This window comes from Microtus oregoni, unplaced genomic scaffold (genome assembly GCF_018167655.1).
Source record: "Microtus oregoni isolate MIOR12 unplaced genomic scaffold, Mior012 000020F_ref0000438, whole genome shotgun sequence".
Classification (NCBI taxonomy): Eukaryota; Metazoa; Chordata; class Mammalia; order Rodentia; family Cricetidae; genus Microtus; species Microtus oregoni.
The window spans coordinates 28,074,523-28,092,146 of record NW_024543079.1 but is presented as its reverse complement, the minus strand read 5'-3'; the positions used below and the strand labels follow the sequence as shown (position 1 = coordinate 28,092,146).

At 38.9% G+C, this 17,624-nt stretch overlaps 1 protein-coding gene and 1 pseudogene across 6 annotated transcripts in view; both read right to left on the bottom strand.

Moving 5' to 3' along the window:
* The window catches only part of Tasp1 (taspase 1), a 231,598-nt gene that overhangs the window by 85,967 nt on the left and 128,007 nt on the right, over window positions 1-17,624 (bottom strand). The gene's annotated exons all lie outside the window — the stretch shown is intronic.
* On the bottom strand, window positions 16,094-16,610 carry LOC121460437 (annotated as a pseudogene).

Sequence of the window (17,624 nt, the reverse complement as noted above, 5' to 3'; positions counted from 1 at the left end):
CCCAACAGACATACCAAGATGTACTCAATATCACTAAATATCCGAAAAATGTGAATTAAAACCATAATGAGATATCAGCTAATACATTCCAGGGTTGTAGTATTGAAAAATAATAAACAATAAATGTTGGTGAGGATTTCGGAAAGGGGAGCACTTTTACGTTTTGATGAGAATGTAAATTGATTCAGTCATCATGCAAAGTGTAGCAGTGATTCCCCAGAAAATTAAAACCTGAATTACCCCATGATTCAATATACTTTTGGCATACAAACAAAGCTTGATATCTATATATTTATGTCCACTGTAGCATTACTCAAAAGAGTTAAAATATGGAAATATCCTAAATATCAATAAATGAAGGAACAATCAAAATGTTATTATATATAGAGAGAGTGAAATATTATTAAACTTTAAAAACATGGAAAGCCAACCATCTATGAAAATATGGATGACCTGGAAGGACATTAGGCTAAGTAGGATAACCAGACACAGAGAAAAAATAACACAGGAGCTCAGTTACCCGTGTGACCCTAACAAACCAGGCTTACAGAAGAGAAGCATGCTTAGCAGGGCTAAAACAGAGAGCTGGGAATGTTTTTTGTCGAATGGTATATATCTGTGATAAAAGATGAATAACAGGCAGGGACATAGCTCAGTGGTGGAGCACTTGCTAAGCAGGTGCGAGGTTCTAGGATTAGATCCCCAGTACTGCTAAAGAAAAAAGAAACATGGTAAAAATAGTAAGTCCTGGAGACCTGCTGTACACATGATGATCAATGATTATTACTAATAATGTATTACAGATCTGATATTTGCTAAAATGATGTCTCTTAATATTATTCTCACTACAAAAAAGGTGACCCTATGATGTATATGCTAATCAACTTAGTGTATAACAAAGCATCATATGTATATCTAAAGTATAGACAATACACCTGTAGCTAGACCACACTGAACTTCAGTAACAGCGAAGGAACTGTCTACATGAAAACACACATCAGGAGAAATAAGAAAATGGCCACTGGGCAAGCCATAGACTTCTGAGAGCACTCAAGACGCTGAGGCGAGACAATCACTACTTTAAGACCTGTCTAGGCAACATACTGAAATCCGATCTCCAAAACCAAACGAAATCAAAACAAACTCAGTCACTTAGATTTTATGTATTTTATTTACACACATGTTTGTATTACAAAGAGGTGAAATATAGATCAAACATTTAGTTATGTCTTTATATTAACAGAAATGAAAGAAGAGTCAGGCATCCAAATGACCCTTCATTTTAAATATTAGTGGTTAGTTATGGCTAATCCCTTCTTCCTCCCTACTCTTTAAAAAAAGGAGACTGAAACTAAGGCAACACAGTTGAAAGACATTTACAGTGTTGCTGAAATAACATCGCATTATAACATATTAGCACACTTACAACGCTTACTGAATAGAACTATTTTTATTGATTTTCAAAATAATCTTGTAAATGATACTTAAGTGGAATATAAAGCCTCACAGAACTGGGAACCCTGCCCCAGAACCAAGAAGCTAAGCAGAACATAAACAATATGAGAAAAGCCAGACCTCATCTGATCCATTCAACTTAAGTGAAACAAAGATATAAACAAACTTTGTGGTGGCATTGTTTTCATCTACTGTATTTGATCTTTCAAAACAAAAACATCCATTTTCCACAGCCAATTCTCTGCTAACCAAAAATAATGGTAAAAGAAATGGCTTTGTTAAGAATAAGCTTGTATGAAAAGTACATTTTTAACTGTCTAAACATATAGCCTATAATATCCATAATTTTTTTAAAAATTTAACTTAAACTTAGCATTTTTTTTCCAGCTTTCCCACATTTCTGTACCACCTTCAAGTAAAGAGTCCTTGCATTCTTTGGGAACTAGGCAATACCTACCCTATCTGAACTTCAGCTTTCTCACCTGACAACGAGAAAGATGCTTGGCAACTACAGCTCCACAGCATCTTCATTAGTGATCAGCAAAGGACGGCAAGTCTCAAGTGTAGGGTACCCTGTTCCTTCCTAATAAAATCCCAGTTTGCTTTTGCTTTCTACTCCCCTCATGGATGACAATGTACACAAGCTACAAACAAGCCCTGAGCCCATCATTTGCTCTTGGGTAATTCTATGCCTTTTGGTCGGCAATTGGTTCATAAACAAACATGGGGATCGGGAATGAAAATGTTCACCATTTCCTTGAATAAATTAAATAATAATTATATATATATATAAAACCTACAGGTGGGTAAGGTGGCACATACCTGTAATCCCAACATTCAGGAGGCTAAGAAAGGTTCAGAATTAAAAGAACATACCTATAAACAATTTTCTATCTGGTAATGCAGAATTCTGATGTAATCCCAAGATAGAAACAAACAAGGAAGAAAAGGAAAAGTAGGCACTTGTGCTCACGGGGGAGATTCAGAGATTCAGATTCAGTCACCTGCAGCCAGTCGACCTCTGAACTATTTCTTACATGACATCATTGATATCTTTATCATTGAAACCAAGTTGTCAATTTGTTACAAGGAACTCAAAGAATGTTGTTAGAGATGTTCTTCAAATTAATGGAGCTACAGCTAAATAAATTCATTCTACAGTGAAGACAACATGGGTCAAAAAAGAAATGAACATTGTTAACCCTCTGAGCAACAGAGCTCAGCAACACAGTCTACAGTGGAGCCCCAACAGCTGGCTCCCATGAGCACACTGCTGAAAGGAGCTGGACCAGTCTACAGTGGAGCCCCAACAGCTGGCTCCCATGAGCACACTGCTGAAAGGAGCTGGACCAGTATCCCAGCAGTCATACCACACCTCACTAACTTGGGCAATTATCAAAACATCAAGATTTGTACAACAATTTCTACTGAAATAGTTAACACACTCCAAATACTGTAAAATGAAAAGACTATATGTCACACCATCTTAACTCGGGAATCAGTGAGGGAAGTTTTGAAGAGAATAGTATATTTTATGAAAATTAAACCAATTTTAAACAATTCTCTACATAAAACGAAAGCTTGTATATAAATATCAAAATGCATGAAACAAATAGAGCACTAACTCTGGTTTTTTAGTGTGAAGCAAGTAATTCATTCGTCAATCAGAATCTGTGTTTGACAGTTCTCCAAAATACACAAAGAATTACTGAATACAATTCAGCAAATATTTACTTAGAAGCACCTATACTTCCAACCCACCATCCCCTTCCTCAAGACTCTCTGAGGTCTTGTGTCAAAGAACAGGACAAAAATTGTGTATGTGCAACACCATGGCACCACCAACCTTAAGCAGAATAAATTTTGGAACTGAGCAGAGTAAGACAGACTGGGCTGAAGAAAAGAGAGTGAGGGAGAAGTGGAGAGGGGAAAACAGAAAAGGAGAAATAAAGAAGGAAACAGAAAAGGCTACATAAATTACTTATTTTCTAATCTCTTGACATTTTAACCAGACTTAACAGTGGATAAAATGGAGCAGAAAGAGAGGCTGTGAGCGGCTGAGCATTGCCTATGAGCATAAGGACGAGGGCAGATTGAAGTCTGCAAAGGTTGTACTGTGCAAAGTCCAGAACCGTATTCCTTATACTTACTCCAGATTGAAACTGATTATAATTCTGACACAAAAAAAGCTACAACAAGCCGGGTGGTGGTGGCGCACGCCTTTAATCCCAGCACTTGAGAGGCAGAGGCAGGCGGATCTCTGTGAGTTCAAGGCCAGCATGGTCTACAAGAGCTAGTTCCAGGACAGGAACCAAAAACTACGGAGAAACCCTGTCTCGGGGAAAAAAAAAAAAAGCTACAACAAAGAAACTGATCTTAAATGTAAAATAAAATCAAAGTAGATTAAAAAAAAACTTAGGCAAATAAAAATATGTAAAACAAAGGAGTTTATGGAGAGGGGAGTCAGGTAATGGGGCTGAAAATAACAATATATTATATACATGGATGGGAAGTAGAAAAAGACAAGATCTCCTGAGTAAACTGGGACTGTAGGGACCATGGGGAGGAGAGAAGAAGTAAGGAGAACAGAGAAAAATACATAGTTTAATAAAAAAAAACAATAAGCTGAGTGGTGGTGGCAGCGCATGCCTTTAGTTCCAGCACTCAGGAGGCAGAGGCAGGCAGATCACTGTGAGTTCAAGGCCAGCCTGGTCTACAAGAGCTAGCTCCAGGTCAGGCTCCAAATTTACAGAGAAATCCTGTCTCGAAAAACCAAATTAATTAATTAATTTTAAAAAACAATAAAAAAGAAAAAATATATTATGTACATGCATGAAATTGTCAAAGGACTGTCAGTAATGATTAGCACACACCTACATGTCTCTGTTCCATGAGATAAGATGTCCTGGAACAGGTATATGCATTTCTTCCGACCCACTCCTTACATTATGATTAAAATTCAAGTCTCAACTGTGAATCTGCAGTGACTCAGCACAATATGCCCCCAAACAGTCATATTCAAAGTAGAACACACAGAGCTAAAAACCACCTTGGGGGAGTTATAAGTAAATATTTATGCTTTCTACTATGTTTTCAACACTTACTGCAGACATTTTAATATATAGAAACCAGTACAATGTGCGAATAAATGGACTCTAGCAGATATGAACAAATTCTGAAAGTACGAGGAAACTGTTGGTCATGGCTTGCTGTACAGTAGGCTAGATCACAATATTATTTACTAATGAAAACTAGGACACATATCAATATAAAGGTGATAAAAATGCCAGCTCTCCTGACATTTTATATTTACATGGACCCAATTTTTCTCCAGTTCACTGGTGAATCTTTTCATTCAATCAACAGCCTTCCTGAAAAGAGGTGGTTTATTATTTAAAAGACATTTGAATTATCATTCTGTATTTCTAACTCATCTCTTAGGACCTCATAGAACCCACAGTTTGTCTTATCCAGTTTCATTTACAAGAGTCTTGTTAATGTACAAGGCTGGGTGTATTCTACAAGACTTGATAAACAACCATATGAATACTTAAGCACAATCAGCCTCTTTCAGGAGTTTTATGCTACTCTAGATCAAATCATAGGCTGTTAAAGTGTTTATCTAATGCTCCCAGGAATACCCTACAGTCACATCTAACGTTCACCACCATTAAACACAATGAGGAAACAGACGGAGTGGTAAGTCATATACGATCCATACTGTAGGAAAGGCACAGTTGGGAGGACCACTCTGCCACTGAAGCGTCCCTAGCGTTATCTGAAAGCTTAAGAAATGAGAAATATCCCAGGACTCATCCCAGACGTGTCAGATCATATTCTATGTCTTAAATAAGACCTCCAGCTGACTCATACATATTTAAGTTTGAGAAGAAATAATGTTAAAGTTAAAAATAATGAAGAAACTGTTAGGAGAACATATAATTAAGACTACCCTCCCTGAGGTGGCCCAGCAGCTAAGAGAACTTGCATCACATGCCTGACAATATGAGTTCAATCCCTATAGTCCATGGTAGTAAGAAATAACTGACTCCAGAATACACATACACTCACACACATCATATATGTGTGTCACATGACAATAATAAATAAGCCCAGAGAGATGGATCAATGAGGTAGAGGCAGCTGCCACCAATACTGACAAGATGAGTTTGTTCCCCAGGACCCACTAAGTAGGAGAGACCCAGCTCCGACAGGTGTCCTCTGCCCTCCACACACATGCTCTAATGTGTGTCCCCCCGCATAAGATAAATGCATAATAAATTACATTTTCAACACTTTAATATTTTGTTCCAAGGCAGGCTATTATGGCACACTACATGCAATGCCAGCATAAGGAGAGTGAGGCAGGAGGACCCCAAGTTCAAGGCCAACATATACTACATAGTGGAATTTGTCTCAAAAAATAAAATCAAAACAAAATAAAATGATGGCTACCCCAAAGAACTTAAAAACAGGAAAATCAAATCCAGGACCCATACACTAGGCATCTGAAAACTACAGACATCAACTTCTTATAACATATTGCCAACATCAGACATACAGGTACCTTCAAAAACTGATGAGTTATACCATGTACAGATTTCACGGCAACAAATTATCAATTTACAAAACTCAAAGTCAACACATTGTGCCTCACAGTCATTTAAACTGGCAAGAGTACAAAGTACAGAGAAGTCTAAAGTAACATACTGGAAATATTTGACTTATGTTAAACACCACTGTGGAATTCAAACATGCTCAGCCAAGCCTAACTCCTGGCCAATCAGCTCACTGACTAGCTTACAAATACAGCAGTTCAACATATAGCACTAGCTAAATTTAGTATTTAAATTTTTTAAAGAGTTTTTCGGTGAATTTTTTTTAAGTGCAACTTATTTTAAGTAAATTCCTGAACTAAAAAGGTCTTGCACCACCACAACAAAACAATACCATAAATGGCCCTGTGCTATAAAAGGCACTGGTTGTACTGAATGAAATTCTGTCTCTAACAAGAACCTTGTAGAGATGAACCACGAAGGCTAAGCCACCACGTCCACCAGTCCAGTAAGGGCCACGAAGCAGCGTGTCAGAAAGAAATTGTTTTTCTGCTCCTTTTGATGGGCTGTGCTTTCAAGTCAGGAAATTAGAACCAGGTGTGCCAGAGGGCACACACAGCCTCGCTCCACACTGAAGAACACACGTTTTCAATTTTCAAACATGAAAGGGACTCCTGTTGAATGAAAGAAGAAATGAAAACCCAGTTCTGTTTCTGCTAACCATATGAAGGGAGCTTAGAAGGTCTTTGACAAGTTGCTTGACTTAGTCCCTCTCCAACTGACAGCAGGTAGTACTTGACAATAGGAAGGAAGAAGCATTCTTTCAAGTGAGGACAATCAAAGGGAGAAATACATTAAGGATCACAGCCCCGGCATTTTAACCCATCACTTGATCTATTTCATTCCTCTGCTTTTACCATTTCTTCACCTCATGTTTTAAAATTAGATGTCTGTTCGTTCACAAAATAACAACAAAGCAAAACAACAAAGCAATGCAAACTAAGTATCTAGCTAGGAGGAAACAGGAGAAATTATAAACATCAAAAGAGCATCTTGGAGCCCACTTGATCCACTGTAATCCAGGTCTACAATCTCAAAAACGACTTCCTCATGAAGTCCTGAGTTCTGGAGCTCAAGGGAACACTGCAATAGTGTAGATGCAATGTGCAGCTCTGACCTATGAGGCAGTGGTCTAGATGGGAGTAGGGAAGGAACAGAACACACTAAGGGCTGCAGGAACAGGTACAATCCAAACTGCCAGGTACACTAAAAATGCCTCCAAGTACTGTAGTGTACATTCCCAGATAAACGAATCCAGCAGAGTCTCGTTATTCTGGCATATTTCCAGACTGACAAGAAACTTCCTTTCATTACCAAGTAATGCCAGAGCTTTTATTCCCTGAAAGACACTGCTTCTCTATCTCACACAGACCAGGGCACGAGCTAAGTGCCTCTAAAACAACTATTGCCTAATTACATGAGAGAAATTACAAGTCTTCCTGCCAAAGAATAAGATAACTGAGCTCAAACACACACACAAATTAGGTTTATGTTAAAAATTTTCTTTGGAAGAATATTTTAAATGTTCACTACCTAATAACAAATAACAAAGTACACTTTACACTAAACAATACTATCCCCTTTATTGCTTGCAAAAATTATCCACCAAAAAATTCTATCACAAGATGGTAAAGTTTTCCATTTTATTTTTCAAATTATTTATTAGCATGCGTTATTTCACAATTAGAAAAATATCAATTTATTTAATACCTTTATAATACATACAACAAAAGTTATCATGCTATGTTTGCTTGATATCCCTGGGAGACTTGCTCTTTTCTGGAGGGAAATAGAGGAGAGGGGAGGCAGAGGAGAGGATCGTGTAATCTGGGAGCAGATGTAATATATGAGAGAATACATAGTAATAATAATAATAATTAATAATAATAAAGCTGTCACTTTTAGCCAGTATCTTAGAAAATAATGCAGTAGAATTCAGAATTCTACTTTATCTCAATCTATCAGTGACTTAGTTATTTAAACAGCAGAAACATGTTAAGAGTTCATCAGATACAAAGTGACCCAGTTAGAATAACAAAAGTCTAAGAATAGAATTCTTAAGCCATATCATTGTTTTGGTGTCTGGAAGTGTGCTGGGGCTTTAAACACTCTGTGATATATCTGTGAATGAGAGGATTCCTCCAGCTCAATAACCAAACTGTCCAAATGTTTGGTTTTGGTTTTTGTTTGTTTTTTGTTTTGCTGTTGTTGTTTTTCAAACAGGGTTCCTCTCTGTAACAACCCTGGCTGTCCGGGAACTCCCAGGCTGGCCTTAAACTCACAGACATTCACCTGCCTCTATCTCCTGAGTGCTGGGATTAAAGGCATGCACCACCACACGTCTCAAATCAAGGGTTTTAAAACAGTGACATTTACAATCGTTAAGGCTTTAGCTACACCTACATCCAGAAGTCATAATTCATAAAATATTTTCATGTGGCATTAATCCCACATTCTACATCATTCCTCAAAGTATATCAGCTTAAATGATTGCTCTTTATATTGAGCAATCTAAAAATCTTACTGAGTATGACAATCTTATGAAATTGCTACATTAGAACATGACACTTCTGAGAATTCAGAGTCAGCCATGCAATGAGAAACAGTACTGGCTAATCAAGAAGGTTAAAGACCAGTGTGGACCCAGCAGCAGGATCAACAGCTCTGCATGTAACTTTTTAAGTGTCTGCATCAATGCTCTCCTCTCCTGAAACAACATCAGAGATGAAAAAAAAAATCTGCCTTCATGCAACTTCCGAAAGTATGAGCATCGCCCTGCTCAAAAGGAACTCTTGCTTCATTGGAAAGAAAATTTACTTCCTCGCAGCTTTCTAGAGATCACAACGTAACACTTCAAATTACGTTCAAAGTGCCTTACCTCACCCATCTTCCTCAGCCACCCTCTACTGTCAACAGAACAAATGACTCCCAATCAATATTTACCTTTGTCTTGGTCCTCACTGGGAGTGACCTCCATCATTCTGCCTACTGTCTTGATTTGCCATTCATATTCATTCATTCATTCATTCAACAAGCACCAGAAGTTCTATGATGTATACCACCCATATATCTGTGAGCAAAGATGTTGGTACCCTAACTTTCATAGTGCGTAGAGAAGCCAGAAGAAAAAAAAAGACATGATAATTAAGATAATAAAACATTAAATGATTCATACTGAAAAAATAAAATATGAAGTAGAATAGCAAAAATTTCCTAGTTGTATAGTTCAGTCAAGAGCTCTTAGTAAGAAGGAAAATCATATAAATAAGGTGATGGTGAGAGGCAGGGACTTGAATCCTAAAAGTGGAAAGCAAAAAGACAACTCAAGTGTAGGCCCTCTGAGAATTCCTGGAGGATAGTGACAGTCATGGTACCTGAGACTGAGCAGTCAAGGGGAGGAAGGCAAGAGCTCTCTGGGAGAAAACTAGGAAGTTTTCATCTTTTTTTTTTTTAAGATGAAAAGCAAACAAAAAATCAAAGGCAGGAAGTAAGAAAAGAAAGAGTAACGGAGAAAGAGGGGTATTAAGTTAGCTTGAAATGACAACTTCAGTGCTGAGAACTGACTAACGGGAGAAAGAGCAAAACCAAGAGACAAGCTAGAAAGCTTTTCCCATAAACTAGATTAGAAATGATGGCATCTGGGGTACCCTGGCAGTACTAACAGGCTGGTAAATGGTCACATCTAAATGCATTTACAGAAGAGAACAAAGATGAGATGTAGGCAGCACAGAAAGGGACAAAGGAGCACATGCCAATTTTGGCCTGAGCCCCTGGGAAGATGAATTTGCAATCTGCTGTATAAGAAAGGTTTCAAGAGAACATGGCGTGAGTTGGGGGCAAAATTGAGAGCCATATTTTGAAGTAATAAGGGTGGCGGGGCTGCGTTCCCAGCACCCCGGCAGCCTACACGGCTAGCTTATGCCCCGAAATAATTACACAGACACTGTATCCTTTTAATCACTGCTTGGCCCATTCTCTTCTAGGCTAATTCTCACATATTAATTTAGCCCATTTCTAATCATCTGTGTGTAGCACCCCAAGGTGCGCTTACCGGGGAGATTCTAGCCTAGTCCATCCTGGGTCGGAGCTTCATCCCAGGAGCGGGGCATGGCGTCTCTCTCAGGCGTCTGCTCCCGAGAGCAGAGCGGTCGAGACTCTGAGCTCACTTCCTCTTCCTCCCAGCGTCCTGTTCTGCCTACTCCTCCCACCTATCTTCCAACCAATAAAATGGGCCAAGGCAGTTCCTTTATTAGCCAATGACCTTCCTCCATCAATATTTGGACATGCTGAGTTTGAGATGCCCATTACAAATGTAAGCAGGGATGTTTAACAAGCCTGTGGATTATACATGAGTTCTAGGGCGGACCTGACTTTGAGACAGATGTGTACAAGACATCAGGAGATGATGCTTTGCCATCAGACTAGACAGGACACTAAAGGAATGGGTGTCCAAAGAAGGTGAGAAGAAGCTAAAGGCCTAGGCCTTTGATGTTCAGATGCTGAGAAGTGAGAAAGACAGAGGTATCAATACAGCAAACTGAGAAGCTGCAGTTCATGAGGTAAGAGGGACAACAGCAGGGTGAGCCCCTGAGTACGTGTCAAGGGCAGGAGTTTCAGAAGGAGCAACCCCTTCAAACAGTTGGGTCAATGCAGCTCACAAGATTAATCACCTAGACTGAAGTTGCTAACCATCTTAACAAGAGAAGATAGTGGAGTGGGAGAAAGGAAGGCTTGTGGAAAGTATATTCAAGAGTAAATAGTCCCAGCAACACTTAGGAGGCACAGGTAGGATCTCTGTGGGTTTGAGTTAAGCCTGGTCTATATAGCAAGCTCTAGGACTACACAAAGAGACCATGTCTGAAAATTAAATAAAATAGAGCAACTAAGAGAAACAACTAAAATAATGAACAAGTCTCAACAATTCCTTGACATTTTGCCTTGCAGGACTGCTATGAATGAAAAAGAACTAGAAAGATTAAATCCCAAGTTGACTTGCACAAAACATTTTGACACTTTTGTTGCTAAAAGTGCCTGAGACACACAGAAGAAAAAAGATAAAGAATGATGGCTCCTAGAAAGGAAGATGCAGCATGGTTTCCTGACAGCCTTTCCACATCCCTGGAAGAGCGGCTGTGGCACTGGAAGACACATGCACATCAGTCCACCACTGGTCCTGACGTGGGTCCACTTGTCCAAGCCTGACAATAACGCCATGAGTAGTTTTGAGCACAGTCCCACAAACATTCCTTGTGTGAGTAGGGGAGCGGGCAGGGATGGTTGAGAAATCAGGAAAAAGGAGTGAACTCTCCCTCCAAGTGCTGAGGAAGAGACACTAGTCAGTAGCTCAAGTTAAAGCACACCATGTTTTCAGTGGATGCAGTTTTAAAATCCCATCCACCTTTGTACTCTCGGGCAAATCATAGTCACAACTCTCCCAGTCCTTGGGTTCCTAGACTGCCATAAAAGCAAAGAACCCAGACAATCAAAAAGCATTGGGCTCTAGAGCAGAAACCAGGCAGCAGTGTTTTCTTCACCCCAAAACTCCTTAGAAACATGAAGAGCTCCTCCAACCTCCCTTCCCACTCTTTCCATTATCCCACTCCCACCTTCAGAAAGCAATCCCTAGAAACCTGCCAGCCAACCCTGTAGGAAAAAGCAAGCCAGCCAGCAAGCAGTTAGGCTAGTGTCAGATCTTCACGTTCCCTCCTCTCCTCAAATTCAATCTCCAGTCTCCTCCCCGGCTCTGCAGCAGGCTACGGGTTGTGCCCTCTCCTCACTCTCTACCCCTATTCCCAGGGGACTAGGCAGATCCTGGGGGAAGACCCTGCTTCTCTCCTTCCTGTGGTCCTCCTGAACCCTGCCTCCTACCCCATCCCGATTTCTAAGTGTAAGCTGCCAATACCTAGAAGCACATTCTACACAGAAACCCCAGTGGCCACACCTATCAGAACCCCAAAGCATTCTCTATCAGATAGCACATAGCTACCACTCTCAAAGAACCAGAGAAGGCAAAAAAAAACAAGAAACAAAACACTTAACTAATAAAGATATCAGCACCTTGAATTACAATCACCCCAAACCCAAACCAGCATAGAAACACAATCAATAGCAGTCAGGACAATATGTCTCTACAAGAGCCCAGAAACCTACCACAGAAAGTCCTAAGGAATGGAACATGGCTGAAACAAGACAAAGATCTTAAAATAGTCTTTACAAAAATGATAGAGGTCCTTGTTCTGACTTGAAACAAACCGGAAACCCTGATTGAAAAATGCCTCCATATGACTGAGCTGTGGACCAGCCTGTAGAGAATTTTCTTAATTAGCGATTGGATGGGGGTGGGGGTGATGGCCTCAGACCATTGTGGGTGATGCCACTCCAGGGCTCATGGTCCTGTGTTCTATAAGAAAGCAAGCTCACCAAGCCATGTGAAGGTAGCCATAAGCAAAACCCCTTCAAAGTCTGCACCAGCTCCTATCTCCAGATTGCTGCCCTGTTTGAGCCCCTGTCCTGACGATCTTCATGATAAACAGTGCTGTGTGGAAATGTAAGCCAACTAAACCCTATCCTCCCAAAATTGCTTTTTGGTTAGTAGTGTTTCATTGAAGCAATAGGAACTCTAAGACAGTCCTTAAAGAGTATGTGAATAAATCCCTTAAATCTACGAAAACACAAACAGAGGAAGAATGAATAACAAAAAAGAAACAAAGGAAACAACACCTTTCACAATAACCTCAAATAATTAAAATATCTTGAGGTAACTATAATCAAGAAAGTAAAAAACTTGTATGGTAAAAACTTCAAGGCATTAGGAAAGAAACTAAAGAAGGTGTCAGAAGATAGAGCTCCCACACTCACCATCAGTAAGATGAATACAGTCTGTTGCAAGAGGTTGCTGTTAGTTCCTGGCTGCTCAGCCCCGAAATAATCACACAGAAACTATTAATTAAATCATTGCTTGGCCCATTAGCTTTAGCTTCTTTTCGGCTAGCTCGTACATATTAATTTAACCCATTTCTATTAATTTGTGTATTGCCACAAGGTTGTGGCTTACAGGGTAAAGTTCCAGCATCTGTCTCTGGCGGGGCTAACATGGCTTCTTTTCTCGGCCTCCTTCCTCCTGGCATTCAGTTTAGTTTTCCCCGCCTATCTACCCTATCAGGCCAAACCAGTTTCCTTAAACCAATGGTACTCAGAGCATACAGAGGGGAATCCCACATCAACAGTCAAAATGGCCCTCCTACCAAAACACAATCTACAGATTCAATAAAATCATCATCAAAATTCCAAAACAACTTTTTCACAAATCTTAGAAAGTACAATTTTCAGCTTCAAATGAAAACACACTCACACACACAAGGATAGCTAAAATAATCCTAAATAATTGATGGAGACACCACAATATTTGAACTCAAATTGTACTACAGAGCTATAATATTGGCATAAAATATAGCATTTTGTTCAATGAAATCAAAATGAAGACTGAGCTATAAAGCCACATACTTATGAATACCTGATTTTTTGCTAAAGAAGCCAAAAATACACAGTGGACTAAAGACAGTATCTTTAAAATGGTGCTGGTCAAACTGGATGGCTGCATGTCACAGAGTTCAAATAGATCCATACTTATAACCCTACACACACACACACACACACACACACACACACACACACCAACCTCAAATGCATCAGAGATCTCAATATAAAACCAGATACACTGAACCTGACAGAAGAGCAAGCTGAGCATAGTCTTGAACTCACTGGCACAGAAAAAATTTTTGAACAGACACTGTTAGCACAGGCACTAAGAAGATCCACAATCAATAAATGGGACCTCATGAAACTGAGAAGCTTCTGTATTACAAAGGACACCATCTTCGACAAAGCAGCAGCCTATAGAATAGGAAAAAATTTTTACCAGCTACGTATCTGATAGAGGGCTAATATATACAATGTATACAGAACACACACACACGATATAAAGAAACAAACCCAAATACATGTCAAAAATTGGGTCTCCATAAAGCAGTGTCTTTTTACTTCTGGGTCTTAAGACTCAATTCCATTGATCAATTTGTCTGTTTTTACGCCAATACCATGCAGTTTTTACTACTCTACAGTATAGTTTGAATTCAGGGATGGTGATACCTCCAGAAGTTCTTTTATTGTATGGGATTTATTTTAGTTGTCCTGGTTTTTTTGTTTTTCCATTGAAGTTGAGTACTGTTCTTTAAAGGTCTGTAAAGAATTGTGTTGGAATTTTGATAGGGAATGCATTGAATCTGTAGATAGCTTTTGGTAAGATGACCATTTTTATTATATTAATCCTGCCTATCCATGACAATGGGAGATCTATCTTCTGTGATCTTCTCCAGTTTCTTTCTTCAGAGACTTTAAGTTCTTGTCATATGGGTCTTTCACTTGCTTGGTTAGAGTTACAAGATATTTTACAATATTGGTGGCTATTGTAAAAGGCATTTTTGCCCTGATTTCTTTCTCAGATAATTTATCATTTGTGTATATAAGGGCAACTGGTTATTTTGAGTTAATTTTTTTATTCAACCACTTCACTGAAGGTGTTTATCAGATGTAAGAGTTCCCTGGTAGAATTTTTGGGGTCACTTATGTAATCTTATCATCTACAAATAGTGATAGTCTGGCTTTTTTCTTTCTAATTTGTATCCCCTTGGTCTCATTTGATTGTCTTATTGCTCTAGATAGAACTTCAAGTACTATATTGAATAGATGTGGAGACAGTGAACAACCTTGTCTTGTTTCTGATTTTAATTGTTTTGAGTTCCTTTCCATTTAATTTGATGTTAAATATAGGCTTCCTATAAATTACCTTTTTTATGTTTACATATGTCCCTTGTATCCTTGGTCTCTCCAGGGATATTAATTATGAAAGGGTGCCTGATTTTGTCAAAGGCTTTTTTACTGTCTAATAAGATGATCACATGAGTTTTTTTTCTTTCAGTTTGTTTATATAGTGAATTACACGGGCAGATTTTCACATGTTGAATCATACCTGCATCACTGGAATTAAGCCGACTTGATCAGGGTAGATGATCTTTTGATGTGTTCTGGGATACAGTTCGTACTTTAATAGGTATTTTTGTTTCCATGTTCAAAAGTGAAATGGATCTGTAAGTCTTTGTTGAGTTTTTGTGTGGTTTGGGTGTGAGAGTAACTATGGCCTCATAAAAGGTGATTGGCAATGTTCCTTCTATTTCTATTTTGTAGAATAATTTGGCAAGTATTGACATTAGATCTTCTTTGAACATTTGGTAGAATTCTGCATTAAAATCATTTGGCCCTGGGCTCTTTTTGGTTGGGAGATTCTATTTTTCTTTCTGAAGAGAAACACTCTACTCACAAAACACTTGATAAGTTTTGGGTTGTTTGTTTTAGATTTTGAGACAGAGTCTTGCTGTGGGACAATGGTCTGTACCCTGTCACTTGTATTTTAAGTAAATGCTGATTGGCCAATAGCCAGGCAGGAAGTAGAGGCAGAGCAACGAGAATTCTGGAAAAAGGGAAGTTTCGGTCTGCAGCCATCACCCAGATGCAGAGTAAGTAAGATATTGATTGTCTCACCGAAAAAAGTACCAAGCCACGTGGCTAACACAGATAAGAATTATGGGCTAATATAAGTTATAAGAGTTAATAAAAAGCCTGAGATACTAGGACAAACAGTTTATAATTAATGTAGACCTCTGTGTGATTTCTTTGGGACTTATTGACTGCAGGAACCGGGCAGGACAAAAACCTCAGTCAGCTGAGTCTCACTATGTAGCCCAGGCTAGCCTTGAACTTGCCAAGAAGCCCCAGCAGGTCTTAAACATGGATCCACTTGCCTTTGCCTCCAGAGGACCTGAAACCCTGTTTCTGAGTCATTTCCACTGATTAAGAAACCAAGTTGCATATATCAGTGTTATTAAAATTTAACATGATGTATTCTGCATATACAGGAAACAAAGCTTGGTCCTCTCACATAGCAAAAATGTCTTAGGACAAGTACCCTAAGTCAATGTTTCTTCAAGCAGTACATACTCCCCAATGTCTGCTTGGTGAAGCACCACAACTGCCATAGAGTCGACTTTACTGCAATCTTAAGTAGATAGAAATCCAAAGGATGTCTGCCATGGAGTGAATGACTGCTCCCTGGTACTCAGAGTGTCTTCAGTGATTTGACCCAGACCAGACTTCAGCACAGGGATCCCACACAAGAAGGGCTGCTTTACCCCAGGATTTGTCCACACTTTGTACTTGGCAAGGTATCTGAGGGCTCTAACATGCAACCAGAATTTGTGGGTCTTGGTAAACTTTCCAAAACACATCGCCAATGACACTAGCTTATCTGCAGAGATGTTGGCAGCCAATTCAGGATCATCTCACTCAAATAGTACACTGGGTCATTGTGCAGTTAGAAATAGTAGGTGCCATGGGGCCTGTCTGCCAGGAGCTATAGATTCTCCCTGATGTATTTTGAAATTTCTCAAACATTACTCAAGTTTCTTCTTCAGTCAAGGGTGGCATTATAGAGCTAGCTTAGCTCCCAGAATCCTAATGACTTGTTGGGATACTTTTAATGAATGCTTCTATTTCCTTGGGGGTTATAGGCTTATTTAGACTGTTTATCTGAGCTTGATTTAACTTTGGTAAGTGGAATCTGTTGAGAAAATAGTCCATTTCTTTTAGATTTCCCAATTTGGGGGAGTAGAGGTTTTTGATGTATGACCTAATGATTCTTTGAATTTCCTCAGATTCTGTTGGTATATCCATTTTTCCCTTTCTGAGTTTGTTAATTTGGATATTCTGTCTTCTCCTCACTTAGTTTAGATAAGGGTTTGTCTACCTTGCTGATTTCTCAAAAAAAAAAAAATCTGTTTCAATGATTATTTGTATTATTCTCTTTATTTCTACTTATTTTTTTTATTTCAGACCTCAGTTCAATTATTTCCTGCCATCTACTCCTCTTGGGTGTGTTTGCTTCCTTTTGTTCCAGAGCTTTCAGGTATGCTGATAGGTCACTAGTACGATAACTCTAATTGCTTTATGAAGGCACACAGTGCTATGAACGTTCCTCTTAGCATCACTTTGACTATGTTCCACAAGTTTAGATATGTTGTACATTCATTTTCATTGAATTCTAGGAAGTCTTTAATTTCTTTCTATATTTCTTCCTTGATCCAGTGGCAATCTCAATAATACAACTGAGAAATGTTCAGTTTCTATGCATTTATAGGCTTTCCTTTGTTTCTGTTGTTGAAATACAGCTTTAATGCATGGTGGTCTGATAAGGCACAGGGGGTTATTCCCATTTTCTTGTATCTGTTGAAATTTGCTTTGTGCCTGAGCATATGGTCAATTTTAGAGAAGGTTCTATGAAGTGCTGAAAAGAAGGTATATTTCTTTTGTGTTTGGGTGAAATGTTCTGTAGATCTGTTAGGCCCATTTACATCATAATGGCTGTTAGTACTATTATTTCTCTGTTTAGTTTCTGTCTGGTCAACCTGTTCAATGGTAAAAGTGGCATTTGATATGTGATTT